The 20,360-nt window shown below is 40.9% G+C and overlaps 1 pseudogene; it reads right to left on the reverse strand.

The window, feature by feature from the left end:
* The window catches only part of LOC116273687, a 79,562-nt pseudogene extending 59,513 nt beyond the window's left edge, over nt 1-20,049 (reverse strand).
* Between the last annotated feature and the right edge of the window lie 311 nt (nt 20,050-20,360).

A 20,360-nucleotide genomic window follows, 5' to 3' on the forward strand; every position in this document is an offset into this window, starting at 1 on the left:
TAAATGACAGTTTCCCCTGGGCTTTTCTCTCTCGTGACAAGGCTTCTCTCTCTCGCGGCAAGGCTTCTCTCTCTCGCTTGCCGCCTTGTAAGAGGTGCCTGCTTCCCCTTCTACCATGGTTGTAAGTTTCCTGAGGCCTCCCTAGCCATGCAGAACTGCAAGTCAATTAAACTTCTTTTCTTTATAAATTACCCAGTCTAGGGTAGTTCTTTATAGCCATCTGAAAACAGACTAATACAAAGGGTTTTAGCTTGGAGCTTCTGAGGCAGTTGGCCTGAGATAACAAAGCTGGAAAAGCAGAAACAAGAGGCAGAGAATGAGGGAGTCCTGATGGTGTTAGAATCCCTGGGTTCTGTTGCTCTTAAGCCCAGTTTTCCCAGCCCTTTCTGATTATGCCTGTTAATCTATTTCTTCTTTTTGGGGGCTCGGTTTACTTTACTTGCAGCAGAACAAATATATTGTCTTTGAGCAAGTTATTTAACCCCTCTGAGCCTCAATGTTCTCATCTGTCCAATCTGGTTAGTGATGTTTAGCCAGTGTGATTTAAGGTGTTCTTATGAGACTCAAAGGAGAGAATGTCCGCAGAACTTCTTTGACGTCTATCTTTGTGATCATGAGAATGTGCACCTTTTATCTCTTAGTCATAGCAATATGCAGTTTACTTCTGCTTTTCCCCAAGGAGGATTTCTGGAGTTAGCATGAGCAGCTGGGCTGCATAATTTAGGAAATTGTTAGTTTGGGGTGGAAGGCCATGGTGCCTGTCGTGGGTGGCTCTCTGAGCATGCTAAAATCCTGGAATGTGTGCTCCTTTCACTCATTACTCTGACCTTTCCTTTCCTCGACACTTTTTCTCATAGATGTTGCAACTATTGAGGAGCAAAGTTTTTTTTGGATGAGTGTCAAAGCCTTTTATTTTCATTATTTTTATTTTCTTGAGCTCCTCGGAGACTTTCTTCTTCATTAACAGTGTCACACAGAGAGCTCGCACGCCGCAGGCTTTGAGCTAAAACTGTTTAAAGTGAAAGCAGCTGCTTTTGCTGAGCAGTCTCACCCTCAGATCCCCCGAGAATGCAATTGGATAATGAAGTGCAGACTGTTTGACCAGGGCCCTGCTGGTCAAGGATGCCCTGCCTGCTTCAGCAAATATGGGGCCATTTAAAGCCTGGCTCCTCACAGCTTCTCCAAATGGTCTTTCCCATCTCCAGTCACACCCTCCCAGCCAGTCCAAGCATCTGAGACATGGAGCGTCCATGTGAATTTGAATTTTTTCTCTAGCTGTCACGTGCATTTAAACCACTGTCATCTAATTTCTTCACCATGTCTGCTTCATTCTCTGTGGCTGAGAGCATGCCTGGTACCTCCAAGCTACCCAAAGATTGCTGAGTGACTTGCATCTTCTGTGCTCCAGTTCTACATTCTCCCTAAACCAGTCATTTAGTCTCAGTAGCCTCCTGTCATGTTTAGTACTACAGGTCTAAACTGAAAGTCATCCTGCCCTCTACTCTCAGTTCCTCATCCAGCCTGTTTATTTCCCATCCTCCTGTCCTGTCTTTCTTCCCCTATCCCAGGCTCTGACCTTCAGAATTATCTTGACCCTTCACTTTAACTTGCCTTACAGATTCAGGCAGTGCCTGCTGATTTGTTGATTGATTGTTTCATCCAATCAAATTACCAAGGACTCTCTGTCAGACCCTGTGTAGGTGCCAGGGAGACAGAAAATAGAGCTGCTGTCTCTCGGTCTAGTGACTGGACCACTGAGGCAGAACAGCTCTGCCCCGAGCTCAAGGCCAGATGAATGCTCCTTAAACTGCCTTGTGCATTTCACTCCTCTAGGAAAAATCCATCATGGCTCTCCATTGTTCATAGAATGAAGTCTAACTTCAGTCTAAAGTTGTCTAATACCACAGCCTCTGGTCACATGTGGCTATTGAGTGTCTGAAATGTGGCCAGTCTGAATTAAGATGTGTGATAAGTGTACAATAAATACAGGATTTCTAAGAGCTAGCACAAAAGAAAAAAAATCTCATTAGTTTTATTTAATTGCATGTCAAAATCGTAATTTGTATATTGGGTTAAAGAAAATATTATTAAAATTCTTTTTTTACTCAAAAATTTAACATGGTATATAAAGGTTTTTCAGATAAACAGAATCAACAGGATCGATAGATAGATATAGATATATTGGAGGATTTATATTTTGAATTGTCTCACATGATTATGGGGGCTGAGAAGTCTCTTGACATGCCATTTGCAAGCTGAAGCACCAGGGAAGCTGGTGAAGTAATTCAGTCTGAATCTGAAGACCTGGGAAGCAGGAGAGTTGACGGTACAACTCTTAATCCGAGGCCAAAGGCCTAAGAAACTGGGGGACTGCTGGTGTAAGTTCCAGTATCTGAAGGCCTCTTAGCCTGGAGTTCTGATGTCTGAGGGCAGGAGAAGATGGATGTCCCAGCCCCAGAAGAGAGAGTGAATTCTTCCTTTGCCTCTTTTGTTCTCTCTGGGCCCTCAGTGAATTGGGTGATGCCTGCCTACATTGGAGAGGATGTATCCTTTTTACTCAGTCTACTGATTCAACTGCTAATCTCTTCTGGAAACACTCTCACAGACATTCCCGGAAATAATGTTTCAGCAGCTATCTGGGTATCCCTTAACCCAGCCAAACTGACACATAAAACTAACCATCACACATGGCTATCAGAAAATCTAGAATTACTGGTTGGGGGTGGTGGCTCACGCCTGTAATCCCAGCACTTTGGGAGGCTGAGGCAGGAGAATCACCTGAACCCAGGAGGTGGAGGTTGCAGTAAGCCGAGATCATACCATTGCACTCCTGGGCGACAGAGCGAGACTCTGTCTAAAAAAAAAAAAAAAAAAAAAAAAAAAGAAAATCTAGAATTACATATGTGGCTTACATTATATTACCATTGTCAGCACACATCTAGGACATGAGGTTTTCCATATTCTGACTCCTAATGACTTAATATATATTGTCTCATGTCATCCTCACAATGGGCAGATGCAGTGTGATATCATTTATCACTTACCAACAAGGAAGTGGAGGTTCAGAGAGGTGTGAGGCACTAGGTCAATGGATGTGAGAGTCAGCACCAGGAACATACTCCTGAAGTCCTGCAAGCCTCAGGAGTCCTGTGTAGTGCCATATCCATGGTGTCTACATCTCATTGTCATATTGTTTCTCTTCTGCAATTTCCCAGTGGATAAGACATAGGAAGAGGATAGCAAAATCATGAAAGCCCTGGTTGGACAGAATTGACACTAGAAGAGGACTGACTGTGGAATCCCATGACATGTGAGCTTGAGAAGAGTATCTAGTTGAGATTCATTTGTTGCAGGTTGCACTTTGTTAGCCTTTGACCACGTGGATAATGGAGAAAATAGCTGGAAGGAATTTATCTAAGAAAAGAAGCAGCCAGGCATGAGTTGGACCCTTGGTTTCCCTGCTTGTGCTGTGCTGGCTGGTGGATAGCTGACATGTGTCTGGTGGATGTCCTCAGGGCAGCAGTGACATGTGCCTACAGTCGGATACCTGGTGTTGGGGAACACGTAGAATATAGCCCCTGAGAGCACCAGAGCCACTCAAGGGTAACTTTGCAGGGGTTTGGAGTTTCTGTGTGAGTAGGCTGGGGGTAACAGGAGCCAGTGAACTTTAAGGCATTTCTGTTTATGTGGCCCCATCTGTCTCCTTAGGCTCAGAGGATTTGGGGTTCCTGTGCTTGGAACATCTTTAATTGTCTGTGGAGATCCTGGGCAGAGCTAGGAGGAGATCTGTGGAATGACTCAGTGTCTTGTGGCCAATTTCCACTAAAAATCATGGAGAAATTCCTGATTCTGGTGGACCATGGTATCTCCAGGAGTTACTCAAGTAGGCTTTCAGGGCCTGTTCCCTTTCTCTGACCACAGGGCAGCTTCTCAGTTTTGACAGGTGATGTGTACTCAAAGAACCCCTGATCAGAATTAATCCTTGAATTTGCCTTACCGCCAAGGTCCTGGCCTGCTGTGCTGGTGTGAACTCCTCTGCAGCAAACCTCCCAGGAATGGGTAGGTGGGCAGTCAGGGGCAAGCAGCCTTATAGTTAACCAAATGCAACTTCTTTCCCTTTTCTTTTCCATTTGAGACAGAAATGATATGGCATCAGGCAGTGCCAACCAGTGACACATTTCTCTCTTCTCTTTGCTAAGGAGGTTCCCCTCTAGTATCTTACCCAGCCAACCACTTGCACCAAGCATTTTGGATTATCTACAGGTGCTAATGAGAGGTGGTCCTGTTGATTATAATTGCTTTTTTCTAGTCAGTCTCTGTATTGGAAACAATTAGAGCAGACAGAAACCTCTGAGATCCTCTGGTCCTATACACACATCATACGGATGGATAAACTGAGGTTTAGGGAGGGGATGCAACTTGTATAAGTGAGAGTTCCTCAAAAAGGGCTGGGGTCAGGGCTCAGGCAGGTGCTCATTGACTCCCTCCATAGGTTGTTGGCTCATGGAGGGATCCCTTGGCCCCCTCTGACCTGTTGCACTGTGTCCTGTTCCTACATTTCATTTGAGCTTTGCCACCTGGGCAAACAGCACAGTGACACAAGAAAAGCTTTACACTGGACATCAGGAGAGCTGGGCTCCAGGCCTTTCTCCATCTCATCAACAGACTAGATGGCCTGCAGTGCACCGCCTGAATAGCAGCCCTGCACTTTCGCTACCATACTTCCCTGAGATCCTATGGATGTCTCTTGAGCATGAAGCACAAAAAAACCTCAAATGATCTAAAACTTGCATGCATTAACTAACACATGCATTTATAAGGCAATTGTTGAGACCTGTGTTCTTGGCACTAGGAATACGGAGATGAAAGATATGTTCCTCTTCCTCAGGGAACAGGTAACAGACATGAAAACAGCACTGGACAAATATTTTGTGAATTTGCTAAGCTCGGCCCAGGGAGAAGGCAGAGGGCATGGGGCCTCTGAGTGATCTCTGTGGGCATGAGACACAGGCTTAGGAACCCTCTCCTCCCAACTGCTGGCCAAGGGGTTAGTAAATGTACATTGGGAATTCATTACTCTGGTTCTCCAAAACGTTGGCGTCTTTCAAAGACATCTGGGAAAATACAAATGGTGTAGGAAGGGACATTTCAGTTTTGTTTTTTTTTCCAGCCACCAACCAGTAGGTGAGTATTCAGAAGCAGCAGGGGGAAGGGAGCAGTGAAGAGGGGCTGGGGCTGGGGTAGGGCACAGTGGGGAGGTCAGAGACAGGAAAACACACCAGGTTGCCCGTCTTGCTGGAACACCTACGTCTCTGGATCAGATGGTTTTCTCTATACTTCTCCCTCTCTCTTTTTTCCCCTTTCTCCCCACTTTGATGAACAAAACTTTTCCACTGAAGGAGGTCATTTGTTGAAGACAATACACGATGTGGGCTCATCCAGGCCTCCTGACTGGTCAATAAACACCATCTTTATCTTCCAATGATTTTAACTTGATTGTTGAGTGAATTTCCAATCACATTCTCTGAGGATTATCTCCAGACAGTGTCAAATCTAAGCTCACTTATTGGGCCAGTTGCTGTGATGGGGCACCAAAATTATTTTAATATTAGTTTGAGTCAAGTAACTGACAATGTAAGAGTAAAACAATATCCCATATTCAGCATCAGGCTAAAAATAGGTTGTTCCCATTCCCCTGACTTCTCACATTTCTTTATTAAACCTCTATCCTGATTGATTTGTGAGCCAATGTAAGTGATTCCACTATTTTTGTAATGTTCCAATGACTTGAAACAATTTACAAAGCATCTAAAAGTAGTCTCACTGAAGACTGGGCACAGTGGCTCATGCCTGTAATCCTAGCACTTCGGGAGTACGAGACAGGAGGATTGCCTGAGCTCAGGAGTTCAAGACCAGCCTGGGCAACATGGGAAAACCCCGTCTCTACTAAACTACAAAAACATTAGGCGGCTGTGGTGGCACGTGCCTGTCGTCCCAGCTACTCGGGAGGCTGAGGCACAAGAATTGCTTGGACCCAGGAGGCGGAGGTTGCAGTGAGCTGAGATTGCACCACATCACTGCAGCCTGGGTGACAGAGTGAGACTCTGTCTCAAAGAAAAGAAAAAGAAAATAGTCTCATTGAGCTGGAAAATACTGCTACAGCATGCCCACTTCCAGGCTCCATACTATTGTTATTTTCAGTGGCAGCTTCATTGAGATATAATTCATATACCAAATAATTCACTCATTCAAAGTATACAACTCAGCGTTTTTAGTATAGTCACAGAGTTGCACAACCGTCATGATAATCCATTTTAGAACATATTTCTCACCACACAGACACACAAAAACAAACTCATTCCCATTAGCAGTAACTTCCCATTTCCCCCCAAGCCCCTCATCCCCAGGCAACCACAAATCTACCTTTTGTCTCTAGGGATTTGTCTATTCTGGACATTTCATATGAAGGGACTCACATAATATGTGGTCTTTCATGACTAGCTTTTTCACTTTAGCTTAATGTTTTCAAGGTTCATCCATGTATCAGTATATATCAGTACTGGAATTAGTGTTATTTTTATTGCCCAATACTATTGCATTATATGGCTATACCACATTCTGTTTATCCATTTATCAGTTGACAGGCATTTGGTTATTTCCACTTTTTGGCCATTATGAATAAAGCTGCAATGAATATTTGTGTACAAGCTTTTTTACGAACATATGTTTTTTATTCTCTTGTATGTATATACCTAGGAATGGAATTGCTGATCGTGTGGTGGCTTTAACCTTTTGATTTTAACTGACTAAACCTTTAACTTTAACCTTTGACTGTTTTTCAAAGTAGTTGCATCATTTCACATTTGCACCAGCCATGTAAGGGGGTTCTAATTTCTCCATATCTTTATCAACACTTAGTAATCATTTGCCTTTTGATTTTAGCCATTTTAGTGAGTGCGAAGTGGTTATCTCATTGTGGTTCTGATTTGACTTTCTCTGATGGCTAATGATGTTGAGTGTATTTTCTCGTGCTTATTGGCCATTAGTGTATCTTCTTTAGAGAACTGTCTGTTCATATCCTTTGCCCATTTTAAAATTGGGTTATATGAATTTTTGTTGTCGAGTTTTAAGTATATATATATATGTATATATGAATATACATGCTCTATATACAAGTCTCTTATCAGATATATGATTTGCAAAGTTTTTCTCCCATTCTATGAGCTGTCTTTTCACTTTCTTGACAGTGTTCTTAAAAGTACAAAAGTTTTAAATTTTGGTGACGTTTGACTTATCTATCTTTTCATTGTTGCTTGTGCTTTTGGTGTCATAATGAAGAAATCATTCAAGGTCATAAAGATTTATTCCTTTGTTTTCTTCAAATACTTTATAGTTTTAGCCCTTGCATGTAAGTCTTCAACACATTTTGAGTTAATTTTTATATATAATATGAGTAGGTGTCAAAATATATAATTTTTGAATTTATTTCTTAGATCTGGTTTTCTCTTTTTAATTTGTTTTTTTAAAATTATTTTATTTTTTATAGAAATGGAGTTTTACTATATTGCCCAGGCTGATTTTGAACTCCAGGACTCAAGCAATCCTCCTGCCTTGGCCTTCCAAAGTGCTGGGATCACACGCATGAGCCACCGTGCCTGGCCCTCTTTATAAATTTTATTTTAGCTTATTTCTATTAATCTCACCTTTTTGCTTTTTTATATTTATTTTATATATTTTATATATATTTTATAAATATAAATGTATATTTTAATATTTATTGTATTTAAATATTTGTATATTCTACTGAGCACTGTTTTAGTTCTATCCTGTAAGATTTTTTACATTTTGTGTTTTAGAAATTCAGAACATTCAGAACATTAATTCTCTCTTCGAATTAGGGAGTAAGAGCTAATTTTAAAAAATCTCAATCTCTCGTTTTCTGATTTTATTATTTCTAGTTCTATCATATTGTGACCAGAGAATATTGTTTGTTCATTTCTATGTGTTAAAATCTGGTGCAATTTCCTTTGTGACTTAAATTATTGTTTTTATGTGTATTCCAAGAGCATTTCAGGGTAGAGTGCTTAACAGATATCAATAAGATCTACTGCACATCTATGTTATTTAGATAATCTATACCCTGACTTAATAATTTTATCTACTTTATCTGTCATAGATTGGGAGAGAGGAATTAAAATCTCCCTACTGCCAGTGTGTTTTTATTAAAGCCTATTTTTCCTTATAACTGCTATAATCACTGTTTTTTGACTGTTGCTTCTATGTCTTATTGCATAGATATTTAGAACTATTCCTACTCATTGAGAGTTGTACCCTTTAGCCTTGTAAAAATTGCCCTTTGTTTAATGCTGTATGTCCTGAATTTAGCCTTGTCTAATATTTAGATCATGCCCTCTGCTTTTTTTTTTTTTTTGCTATTTGTTTGTATTTTCCTGTTATCTTTGCCCATTCTTTTATTTACAACTTTTCTGAATCACTTCGTGTTTTGTATTTCTCTTTATATAACTGAGGGTTTAGTTTTGCTTTGTGATTTAACCTGAAATATATTTATAATAGGTAGGTAAAGCCCATTTACATTTATTAATATAACATCTATTTGATCTCAGTATGGCATAATATTTAATGTTTTCTCTTTTACTGTATTTTAGCAAGTCTTTATTTACATAATGAGTTTTCTTTGCCTTTTAAAACAATTGCACTTCTGATATTTAGTAAGTTTTATATTTTTGTTCTCATGACAATATTTATAACTTTGTATAATATTGCTAGTGTTCTATTTTTCTAGACAGTATTGACTAATTCTTTTGTATGAATAATTGTACAACAAATGTGCTTCATTTTGCTAACCTCCCCTCTTTCTTCCACCACCCAATTTTAGTTACCTCAGTTTTTACCATTGTCTTTTTAAAGATGTTTACATACATTTCTTACTTGGTTTGACAGCTTTCAATCAAATATTTTCTTTTGCTTCCACTATTACAAATTCAATAATCTGCAAACCTACTCAACTTTTCATCTTCCCTACCCTTTCTCCCTTCCATTTTTCATTAGTTATGTCATTTATACATTGTCAGAGCATATAACATTTACATTCTATCTGTTGTCCCAATCTCCAGCTTTGTTTAATCTTAATTTTGCAGTTACGGTGTACAGTGCTCACTACCTCTCCTTTTGCTACAGTTTGTTTCCACTATTATCTCCTGGTTGGCTGTTGTTTGACCTCTTATAGATTCTTCAGGAAAAGATCATGGGACCATATTACTTAAGTTCAAACATTTCACAATTGCTAGTTTGCTTTTGAGATGAAATTTTTTGCTGGCTATAAAATCCTTGCCTCACAAGTCCCTTTTTTTTTTTTTTTTTTTGGCTATCTTGTAGATGTAAATTACATAATCTTCTTATTTTGAATGTTGCTTTGGAAAAATGTAAGACATGTTTGAATCTTTTCCTTATTTAATGGCTTATTTCTTTGTTTGGATGCTCACAGGAAATTCCGTCCCTCCCTCCCTCCCTCCTCCCTTCCTTCCTTCCTTCCTTCCCTTCCTTCCTTCCCTTCCTTCCTTCCTTTGCTACCTTCCTTCTTCCTTCCTTCCTTCCTTCTTTCTTTCTTTCTTTCTTTCTTTCTTTTTCTTTCTTTTCTTTCTTTCTTTCTTTTTTTTTTTATCCTGAGGCGGGGTCTTGCTCTATTGCCCAGGCTGGAGTGCAGTGGTACCATCACAGTTCACTTCAGCCTGAAACTCCTGGGCTCTGGCAGTCCTCCCACCTCATCCATCTAGTTAGCTGGGATTACAGGCATGTGTCACCGCTGCAATGGTTTCAATTCCCAGAGAGAATTCTTTCTCTCCCTCCCTTCTTTCATCCCTTGCACTCTCACTCTCTCTCTTCCCTGTGCTCTCTCTGTTTGTCTCCAACTTCACAGGATATGTCTCATTGTTGACTATTCTGACTCATTTTTCTCTGGTCCATGTTATGCCCTTTTAATATGTGGAGCTGACTGGACATGGTGGCTCATGCCTATAATCCCACCACTTCGGGAGGTCAAGGAGGGCAGATCAGTTGAGCCCAGGAGTTTGAGAACAGCCTGGGCAACATGGCAAAGCCCTATCTCTATCAAAAAATACAAAAATTAGCGGGGTGTGGTGGCGCGTGCCTATAGCCCCAGCTACTCAGCTGAGGTGGGAGGATTGCTTGAGCCCGAGAGGTGGAGGTTGCAGTGAGCTGAGCTTATGCCACTGCACTCCAGCCTGGGTGACAGAGGGAGCCTGTCTCAAAACAAACAAAACAAAAAGAAAAAAAAGGTTTTTGTTTTCTTCTCTAAGTATTTTGGATCTCCTTTGCTATTGTAGCTGTCATTTTCTCTCTAATTCACTTTAATTCTATCTTTATTTCATTTCCTTTTGACTGTATTTCTTTTTTTTTTTTTTGAGTCAGAGTCTCGCTCTGTCTCCCAGGCTGGAGTGCAGCGGCGCAATCTCCGCTCACTACAAGCTCCACCTCCCTGGTTCACGCCATTCTCCTACCTCAGCCTCCCGAGTAGCTGGGACTACAGGCACCCACCACCACGCCTGGCTAATTTTTTGTATTTTTTTAGTAGAGACGGGGTTTTCACCATGTTAGCCAGGATGGTCTCGATCTTCCGACCTCGTGATCTGCCTGCCTCGGCCTCCCAAGGTGCTGGGATTACAGGCGTGAGCCACCACACCTGGCCGATTGTATTTCTTTATCTGTCCTTAATATTACTGTCTTTCTATAATGTATAGTCTACCTTATATACTTTCCAATTTTGTCTTTATTTCTCTGATGGTTTTCTACTTTTTGCTAGAGTTCTGCTGGCTCACAGTTCATTTCCTCCTATTTTCTTGCTACAAATTCCCTGAATTCTGGCATTTAAAAATTCATGGTGAAGTGTTAATGTGTAATTTTTTTTTTTTTTTTTGCTTTTAGCAGCATTTTTTTGGATAAATTTTGTTCGTATTTTGGTAAATTTTGTAACTCTTTTTGAATTTTCACCTAATAGTTACTTTGTGTATATACTATGTTAGTTCATTTAAAAAATCGCTTATCATTAACTTGAAGTCTTTAGTTCCAGCTATTTAAATACGGTCTGTGATGGAGTGCCTCTCAACTCAAAGCATTCTCTTTCTCTGCTGTTTATGAAAAAGACTGGTTGCTGGAAATATGGTTCATCTGTATCATTCTTTGTTACTCTTCCTCCTCTGTTTTTCTGAACTCCAGGGGTTCCACCTGTGAATTGTTTCCTTCAGCTCCTGCACCTTGTTGCAAATAGGATATGTCATTTACACACTTCAGGGTGAGCCAGTTGCCTTCAGGAGTTCCCTGCCCAACCCGGCTTTTCAGCTCTGCCATCACTAAGTTCTCTTGCAACTCAGTCTTACTTCCTTTCTTTTTCTTCCCATGTGGTTTCTGTCTGATTTCAGTTGCTTTTTTTTTTTTTTTTGGATCAACTCTTAAGCACATTTGGGAGGCTGCAGACTATATTTTTCTTCTTGTTTCACTGAAAATAGTTTCTGGATTTTTTTCATTTCTTGTTACTCCTTTTATGTGTTTTCATAGAGAAAATGGATACATAAGCTGATATGTGCAGCCATATACATACCAGAAGCCCCTAACATGATTTTAAGGTTATCTATCATATTGGGTTTTTACTGTTGTGAAACACTGAAGAATTGGGGTTTGAGAGTCCTTAGAAGAGTTCTTCCCCCACTTAATAATAAAATAGATTACAGATTACAAAAACAAACAAACCCCACATGACTTTGGCTATGCAGAAAGTTAAATAATTATTTTAGCTAGCTCTGAGTTAAAACTTTAAGCACCAGTCCTTTCCATTTGAACCATTTTAGAAGAAAACCCTAAATATTAACGTATTTCTTGCTTTCTTGGTGCTTAAAGCATGAACCAGCTGGGCATGGTGGCTCAGTCACTTTGGGAGGCTGAGGCAGGCAGATCATGAGGTCAGGAGATGAAGACCATCCTGGCTAACACGGTGAAACCTCGTCTCTACTAAAAATACAAAAAATTAGCCAGGCATGGTGGCGGGTGCCCGTAGTCCCAGCTACTCGGGAGGCTGAGGCAGAATTGCTTGAATCTGGGAGGCCAAGATCGCACCATTGCACTTCAGCCTGGGCGACAGAGTAAGACTCCATCTCAAAAAAAAAAAAAAAAAAAAAAGGAACGAACCGTGTGTGAATGGTTGAAGAATAGGGATTATTATGACTATATTGTACTAAAATATGGTTATTCCATTGAAGGAGTGGAGGGTGTTGACTTTCATATGAAGAGGCTCTAAAGCATCACTTTTTTTGTCATACATAGTTTTTATTTCTCTCTTTTTTCTTGTGAGTAGGTTTTCTTTAGTCACCCTTTATTACAGCTATTACTGTGTTTGCTTGTTGTAGTCCTTCTTTGCATTTAGTGAAGGCTCAGAATTTAGACAACATAGATTGCTGGAATTATGTCCAAAGTAAAAACAAATATACTTTGGGCATGACATGAGGGACTGTCTCACAAATAGGATGATAATCAGTGCACAGACCTTGTAATATCTGTTTTAGTTGCTTGGGAATCTGCTGCTTCTTGGATCTCAGCAGCACTCTGATTAGGAAAGGAAGATGATTACTTACATTTCTGAGACATCAAGTGTGTATTTAGTTTTGATTTTATATATGCTTAATGATATTATTGGACTTGTAACATTGTGACTCTAACTTAAAATGTTCCTATTATATAATTTGTTTTCTCATAAATATCATAGAAAGTCTAAAGAAGACATTAGACATAGCATCCTATTGCAGAGAAGGGTGTTTTTGTGTTCTCAATGCCCAGTTGTCCTAGTGTCTGGGGGAGGCACAGACATTTGCTATGCAGGCTGAGTACATAGGGAAGGTTCTAAAGTTGTTAAGTGCAAGCTGCAAGATTCTAAGATTAATTGTGCTTCACTCTCCAGTGAGATTAGTGTATTATAAATCATAGAGGCATATCCCATCAATCTGGTGCCTCGATGCAGGGAACATGATAACCCCTAACTCAGCAGAAACATACCTTCCATCCATTACAGCGTCTCTCCTGGAATAAACCATGTGGTCCTCAGATAGGGCCAGGGCAACGGACAGCATTTTAAAGACATCTTTGAGATAGCTGTTACAACAGGGAAACCATTTCTATGGCTCCTCAAGCTTCATTCTACAACAATAACTTTTGTAGACAATACATATTTAGAGAAGTGTTTTCTGGACACTTAGTGTCTGTACAGCCCTGGGGTAAGTTCTCTGGGGTGTATGAAAGGAAGAAAACTTATGATTCCTACTCTTGATGAGCCTACTGTTTGTTAGAATACTAGTTCTAACAGCATGATTTTGATGCTAATAGCTATTGTTTATCTAGCATTTACTATATGCATACCAATAGAATATACTAAGAAATTATTCATAGAATATATTTCAAAATAAATGCCGACAAGGTTAGAGAAAGAAAAGATATGTGCTGGCTGGAGTAAAGTCCCTACAGAAGTCGGGCCTGTGTTGAGCCTTATTGGTAGAAAGACTTTAGAGAGGTGGGAGAGGGTACATTTCCCAGTGTGGGGTGTATATTGCATGAGAAAAATGAGGTTAGATAAGCAGTGAATGAATAGAAGAAAAGAGGCTTGGAAGTAGCTAGCAGAACCACAGAACAAGCAAGAGTCTCTTGCTGTGTACTTTTTCACCCTTCCGTGCTCCATCTGATATCAGATCTTGGGCTTATTAAACCCACATGGGAAGAGACATTTTTGAAGAATTCCCAGGATGGTACTGAAGCCCATTGCCCTGTTTTATGTCTGGAGAACAGGGATATTCCCCCAGTAGATGACTTCTGACCACAGCTCTACAAGGCAGACATGGAGTTAGTGTACTTCACATGGATGGGGGCAGAACCCCAAAGGATGGCCAAATGTATTTATCACAAATTCATCTTCAACTTCCTTTACCTATCGGTGGAGACATGCTGGAAGGTTGTAGGAAAGACACACAAGCATTTAAAGTTTTGTTAAGATCAACACATAAGGATTTGGTGCGGAGGCGAGTCAGTGGACATACCATAACTCTAGTGCACAAGGAGGTAGCCAGACAGAGAGGAGGGGAAGGAGTTCCAGGCAGAAGGACCTACATGCAGAAAGGTTCAATGGTCATGAGAGCATGGAGGGGCATGGCCGTTGAGGAACTGGAAGATGTTTGGAAATACTGAATTGTATGCGTCTGGGCAGCTGTCCTTCTCACTGTCCTCTACTCTGCCACCTCACTTCAGCCTCTAGGCCTTTAGTCATGCTGGCTTGCCTGCTAGGAATGCCCTCCATCTGCTAGACAACTGGGTTGCACAATTCCAGGGGGTGTATTAGCATGTATTTTATGTTCCCTTCTTGAGTTGGTTCAATTTCTCTGTCTTCCATGCAGCCTGTTTTTCTATTCCAAGCCACACTTTCTCTCCCTTCTCTGAATTCCTCTTATATCTAGAGGGTAGGGTTGCCAGATTTAGCTAATAAAAATACAGGATACCCAGTTAAATATTACACAGGAGACATCCTAAAACATTATTCATTGTTTATGTGAGATTCTATTTTAATTAGGAAGTCTGAATTTTATCTGGTAAGCCAGATAGAGGAAGAAATAGTTAAGCATTCATTCAACAAATCTTTATAGAGAAGGAACATGTGAGGTCCTTTACCGGGCCCTAAAAAGTGGACTACTGTCCCCAGGGTTGAGAGGCACCTTAGACAAAAGAAGTATTTAGGTCCTTAGCCAAGTAGTAGCATGGAAAAAATGTTGCAAAAGATTCAGCTTGGATAAACTCCTCCAGAATTTTGCAATAATAACATCTGGAGAAAAGCTATTTTAATTTCAGTATACATGAAATATTTGTGATATATTTTCATTAAGTACTTTTTCATTAAGTAATTTTTAATTTTAATGATGGCTAGAGATGGAGACATCATTATCTTTTCAATGGTGAGAACATCTAAAAGTCTTCATTAAGACTTGTTGCCTATGAGGAGTTTGTCATGTGTTATTAATATCATCATCATCATTGTCATCAACATTTATCAGAAGTGGCAGCTGTGTAGGCAAAGGCAGGGTGGTACAGTGGTAAGCACGTGCATCCTGGTGATATTATTTGCTAGCTGTGTGGTCTTGGGAAGCTACCTAATCTCTCTGTGCTGCAGTTTCCCCATCTGTAAAATGAAGTATATTAATAATATTTATTTCAGAGGGGTTGGTGAGAAGGTTAAAGAGTTAAAATATTTGAAGGGCTTAGAACAGTGTTTGGCAACTGGTCAGTGCAAAGTTAAGTGTAGGCTAATACAGTTTTCTCTTTTTTTGAGATGGAGTTTCGCTGTTGTTGCCCAGGCTGGAGTGCAATGGCATGATCTCAGTTCACTGCAACCTCTATCTCCTGGGTTCAAGCAATTCTCCTGCCTCAACCTCCCAAGTAGCTGGGACTAGGCGCACACCACCACACCTGACTAATTTTTGTATTTTTAGTAGAGATGGGGAATTTCACCATGTTGGTCAGGCTGGTCTCAAACTCCTGACCTCAGGTGATCTGCCTGTCTCAGCCTCCCGAAGTGCTGGGATTACAGGCATGAGCCACCATGCCAGGCTGGCTAATAAAATTTTAAAGTTAATTTTAAACATATGCTGTTATATATATATACACACACACACACACACACACACACTAGCACTAGGAGAGCTCAGAGGAGGAAGCAGCTGAGTGAATGGCTGGTTCAGTATGCCTGAGATGTGAAATGAGTCTATTGGTGTTGGTCTTCTATCTTCCCTTAAACCTCCTTGAAGGCAAGAATCACATTGCTGAATCTTTGTATCCATCCCTCACCCCGCTCAGCTCCTTCTATACTGGTGAAGTATGGGCTTTGACAACACTTGATGATGAGTACATTAACACTATTGCCAGAATAAGAAGTGTTAGTGACATTCATGGATGTTTCCCCAAGGCCACAGTTCCAAAATACTTTAAGTATCTTTAATTTCACTATTCTTGATTTATTTGTTAAGACTAAGGAAACATTTAATTCGGATAAACACATCAGGATATCTCAGGTGAATTTTATAAATACTCTGGGAGTGAAAGCAAAATGACAACTCGTTTACCATTCACATCTTAGTATACATTAGTATTTGAGGTAAAAATAATACTGTTTTTACATATGATGGAGTTTTTAATAAGTAACCAACATTGTTTTCACCACTTACTCATTATCAGACTGAATTTCCCAAACCTCTCTGAGAGGTGTTATTCATCCCACATTACATACAAGAAAGTGGTGGTGTAGAGTGGTTAAGAAGCTGTCTAAAGTCACTTAAATAGTAATGATTTGATCCTAGGTTCAAGTTCAGGAGTGTAGGATATCAAAGCCCTTGCTCAAAATGGGTAAGCATGTTTCTCATCCTGAAAAGTTAGTGGAAAAGAGAGCAGAGAAGAGGCATGGGACTCTTTCTTCATCTAGTCATTCCTTCATTTACTCAAGTCATGGGGCCTGCAGAGGTACAAAGGATAAGGCCCTGTCCTCAGGGAGGTCACAGTCATAAAGATCTGGGTATAGGAGGATGTGGTAAGTGCTCTGGTAGAGGTGTTCATCAAGTTCCCAGGTAGCACTGAGGGTGTGAAAATAATGTGCCTGAGAATGGGGCAGTGGCTGGGGATGGCATCACAGAGGAGGTGACTTTTGCTGAATTGTGCAGACTAAGAGAAAAAAGTGTTTGGTTAGGTCCTAGTCGGCATTTAATAAATGCTATGTAAGATTTGCAATTAATGTCACTTTACCATCATTATATAGATAACAGGAAAACAAATATTTTTTGAAAGTCTACTCGGTACAAAGTCCTATGCTAGGCACATTTATAGACAGAGGTTAGCTTCCTGGCAACCATCTGAAGTAGAAACTCTGATCTCTTTCCAGGTAAGGAAACAGAGGTTCAGAGTGGATGAGACTTGCTGAATGTGGAAAGTTACTTATTCAACAAATTCACTTATCTGTTTCTTCACTCAAGAATTGGTTAAGCACCTACCCTGTGTCAGGCAATGTGCTTGGTGCTGAATAACAATAGTGAACCAAAGAAAAATAGTCTTGCTTCTTTAGAGTTTACCATCCGGTGGGGGAGAAAAACATTAATCAAATATATATGTATATATGTCTGTGTGGGCATACGTATACAGTTGACCCCTAATTGGATTAGGGGTACCAATGCCCTGCACAGTTGAAAATCTGTGTTTAAGTTTTGATTCCCCCAAAGCTTAACTACTAATAGCCTACTGTTGACCAGAAGCCTTACTGATAACAGCAACAGTCAATTAACAGCTGGGCATGGTGGCTCATGCCTGTAATCCTAGCACTTTGGGAGGCCGAGGTGGGTAGATCACTTGAGCTCAGGAGTCCAAGATCAGCCTGGCCAACATGGTGAAACCCTGTCTCTACTAAAAATACAAAAATTAGCTGGGAGTGGTGGTATGCACCTGTAGTCCTAGCTACTTGGGAGGTTGAAGCAGGAGAATTGCTTGAACCTGGGAGGCGGAGTTTGCAGTGAGCCAAGATCGTGCCACTGCACTCAAGTCTGGGTGACAGAGTGAGACTCTGTCTCAAAAAACAAAAAACAACAATAAAAAATCCCCCCCCAAAAACAGAAACACAATGACAAAATACAAGAAACAGTCAATTAACACATATTTTGTATGTTATGTATTATATGCTGTATTATATGTATTCTTACAATAAAGTAATTTTGAGAGAATAAAATGTTATTAAGAAAATCATAAGGAAGAATGTTTACTATTCTTTAAGTGGAAGTAGTTCATCATAAATTTTGTCATCCATGTTGTCTTCTTGCTGAGTAGAGGGAGGAGAAGGGGTAGTGGGAGGGTTGAGTTTTGCTGTCTCAGTGGTGGCAGATGGGGAAGAGGCGGAGGAAGTGGAAGGGGAGGCAGGAGAGGCAGGCACAGAAGTGTAACTTTCATTGAAAAAATTTCGAGTATAAGTGGACTTATGCAGTTAGAACCCATGTTGTTCACGGGTCAACTGTGTAGTTATATGTACATGGAGATATAAGCAATGCGTCTTTTGAGAAGAAATTTCTGGTTGAGGTGATTGAGGAATACCCCAGGATCTGCAATCTTGATTGTCCTTTGACCTCTTCCTGGCAGGTAGTGCCCAGTTTACAGTGTCAGTCAAAAGCTCCAATGTAGTTCCACTGAACATGGGGAACTGCTGTGCTCTGTGTTTGCAGGGAGCACTGTGGGGAACAGGAACAGAGAAGAACAACACAACTGACTCTGGTGGCTGAGAACACTATTCATGCACATGTGTGAGACACCCTTGGTGGGTGCTGTGAAGGGAGGCTGAAGTGCCTGCTGCTTTTTATGGGAGCAAAACCTGAGCTGAGAAATACAGTTTAGTGCTCTTATTCTGTTGCTAATTTTGCTCTTTGGTTTTTACAAGGGTGAATGTTAGCAGAACACAGGCTTCCAGGAGGATGAAGCAGGGCTGCTACGTTGATTCAGACCATGGCACTCCAGAGTTGTGCAGAACACAACCTTGTGACCACCTGGTGGCTCTGTGGGGGTTTGGTGCAGGACGGCCTCTGCTGGGAGGAACAGGATAAAAGCACTGGGCATCAGGAAGGCTCCCAGACAAGTTCAACATTCCCTGAGATCCACTTTTTTCCCTTTATCAATTTGAGAAACACTGATCCTGGAAAGTGTGTTATTTCTATTGTGTTTCTGTTTAAGATTTTTGATCACAAGCCTTCACCTTCCCCATTTATCTTCCCTGTCCCCAAACCCCTGATGAGATGCACTTAAGGTAGGGGTGTATCTCAGGACAAGACTACATACTCCCTCCTTAATCTAAAAGGCAGCTCTAGCCTGCACTGGAGGAAAAGAATCGTTCCAAAAATTTAAACAGAAATTTTTTCAATAATGAACAGGAACAAACTTTGACTTCCTCCATGAGTAGAACCCGAAAGTGTTAGAAAGTTATGGAATAGGACAAAGATCATGTCTACAGAGCCTCAAGGGAGAATGGGGGATCCCGCAAAGCAGATTTTCTTGCTGCTGCACGTGTGGTCTGCAAACCAGCAGCCTTGGCTTGTCAGAAAAGCAGAATCTCTGCCCTCAGCCCAGACCTGCTGAGTCAGCATCTGCATTTGAACAGAATCCCTTAGTGATTCAAAAGTACATTAAAGTTTGAGAATCACAGGTATAGTTGGATAAAATAAAACATTTGATGTTTATGTTCTTGGCTTCTGGGCAGAGCAGCTAACTAAGGGAGGCATTTTTGACGTGTTGGTGTATTTTGGGCTGTCAGCTGTTCTTTCTTTCACAGGATCTGGTATCATGCTTGTCATCTTGGTCTCTCAACAGAAAACCTTCAACTATTTATCTGGAGAGACCACAACCCATGCCATTAAAAAGCAGACAGATCTTTGTATTTGTGAAGGCTCACAATTAATATTTCATAGAGAAAGGATTAATAAAACATTATGCAATTAGCTGCTTCCCTTTAGCAATCATACCTCATTAAGGGAGGTAGGAGTCAGCCTATAGAACCCCCAGCAGCTGGCCTAGGCTCTGACTCAGAACAGGCCTGATGGTTTAGGGGAGTGACAGCCTGATTCTGCCTTGTTTGGAGTAGAATTTTCTCCTGTAAGTGGTGTAATAAGTGGGGTTGACTCTCAGCAGGATAACTTATGGCAGCCACACCTTTATCTGTATTTCCAGCACTTTCCATTAATTTATTCATTACATTGTCTTCTGGATACTAGGTACTGTGCTAGGTGATGGAAAAAGAACAGTGGTAAATATCTCCCCTTTCAATGATTCTGGATGCCATCAAAGACTCCTGCTTTTCCTTCAAAGCCCCTTCCCACCTGGCACTACCTCGTGGGTCCTGGCATTTCTTTCTACTAGCCATCCTACCTGCTTGGCTCTGGTGTCTTCCACCCTAGAATATATCACCAGGTGCATTCCGCCCTCTATGGCCCCCTCCTAGCCTTCTTTCTGTCTACCCTGAAGCTGCACAAAGAAGCCCCTTTCTCTTCCACCCTCCCAGTGGACTCTGTCACTCCCTGGGATAGGTCTTTCCTCCTAACAAAGGGCACAGACACTTTTGTATGTAGCATGCTATCATCTTTATGGTAGCTCTGCTTGGTTGACACTGTCTCTGTTTCTAGTCTGACAGCCCTGTGTGAGGCTGTGTCTTCGTCTGAGATTAGCATGTTGACATGGTCCTGAGACCCCCAGAGACAGAGCTGACTGCACCTTCTAATTTCCACAGA

Source organism: Papio anubis, chromosome 2 (assembly GCF_008728515.1).
Source record: "Papio anubis isolate 15944 chromosome 2, Panubis1.0, whole genome shotgun sequence".
Classification (NCBI taxonomy): domain Eukaryota; kingdom Metazoa; phylum Chordata; class Mammalia; order Primates; family Cercopithecidae; genus Papio; species Papio anubis.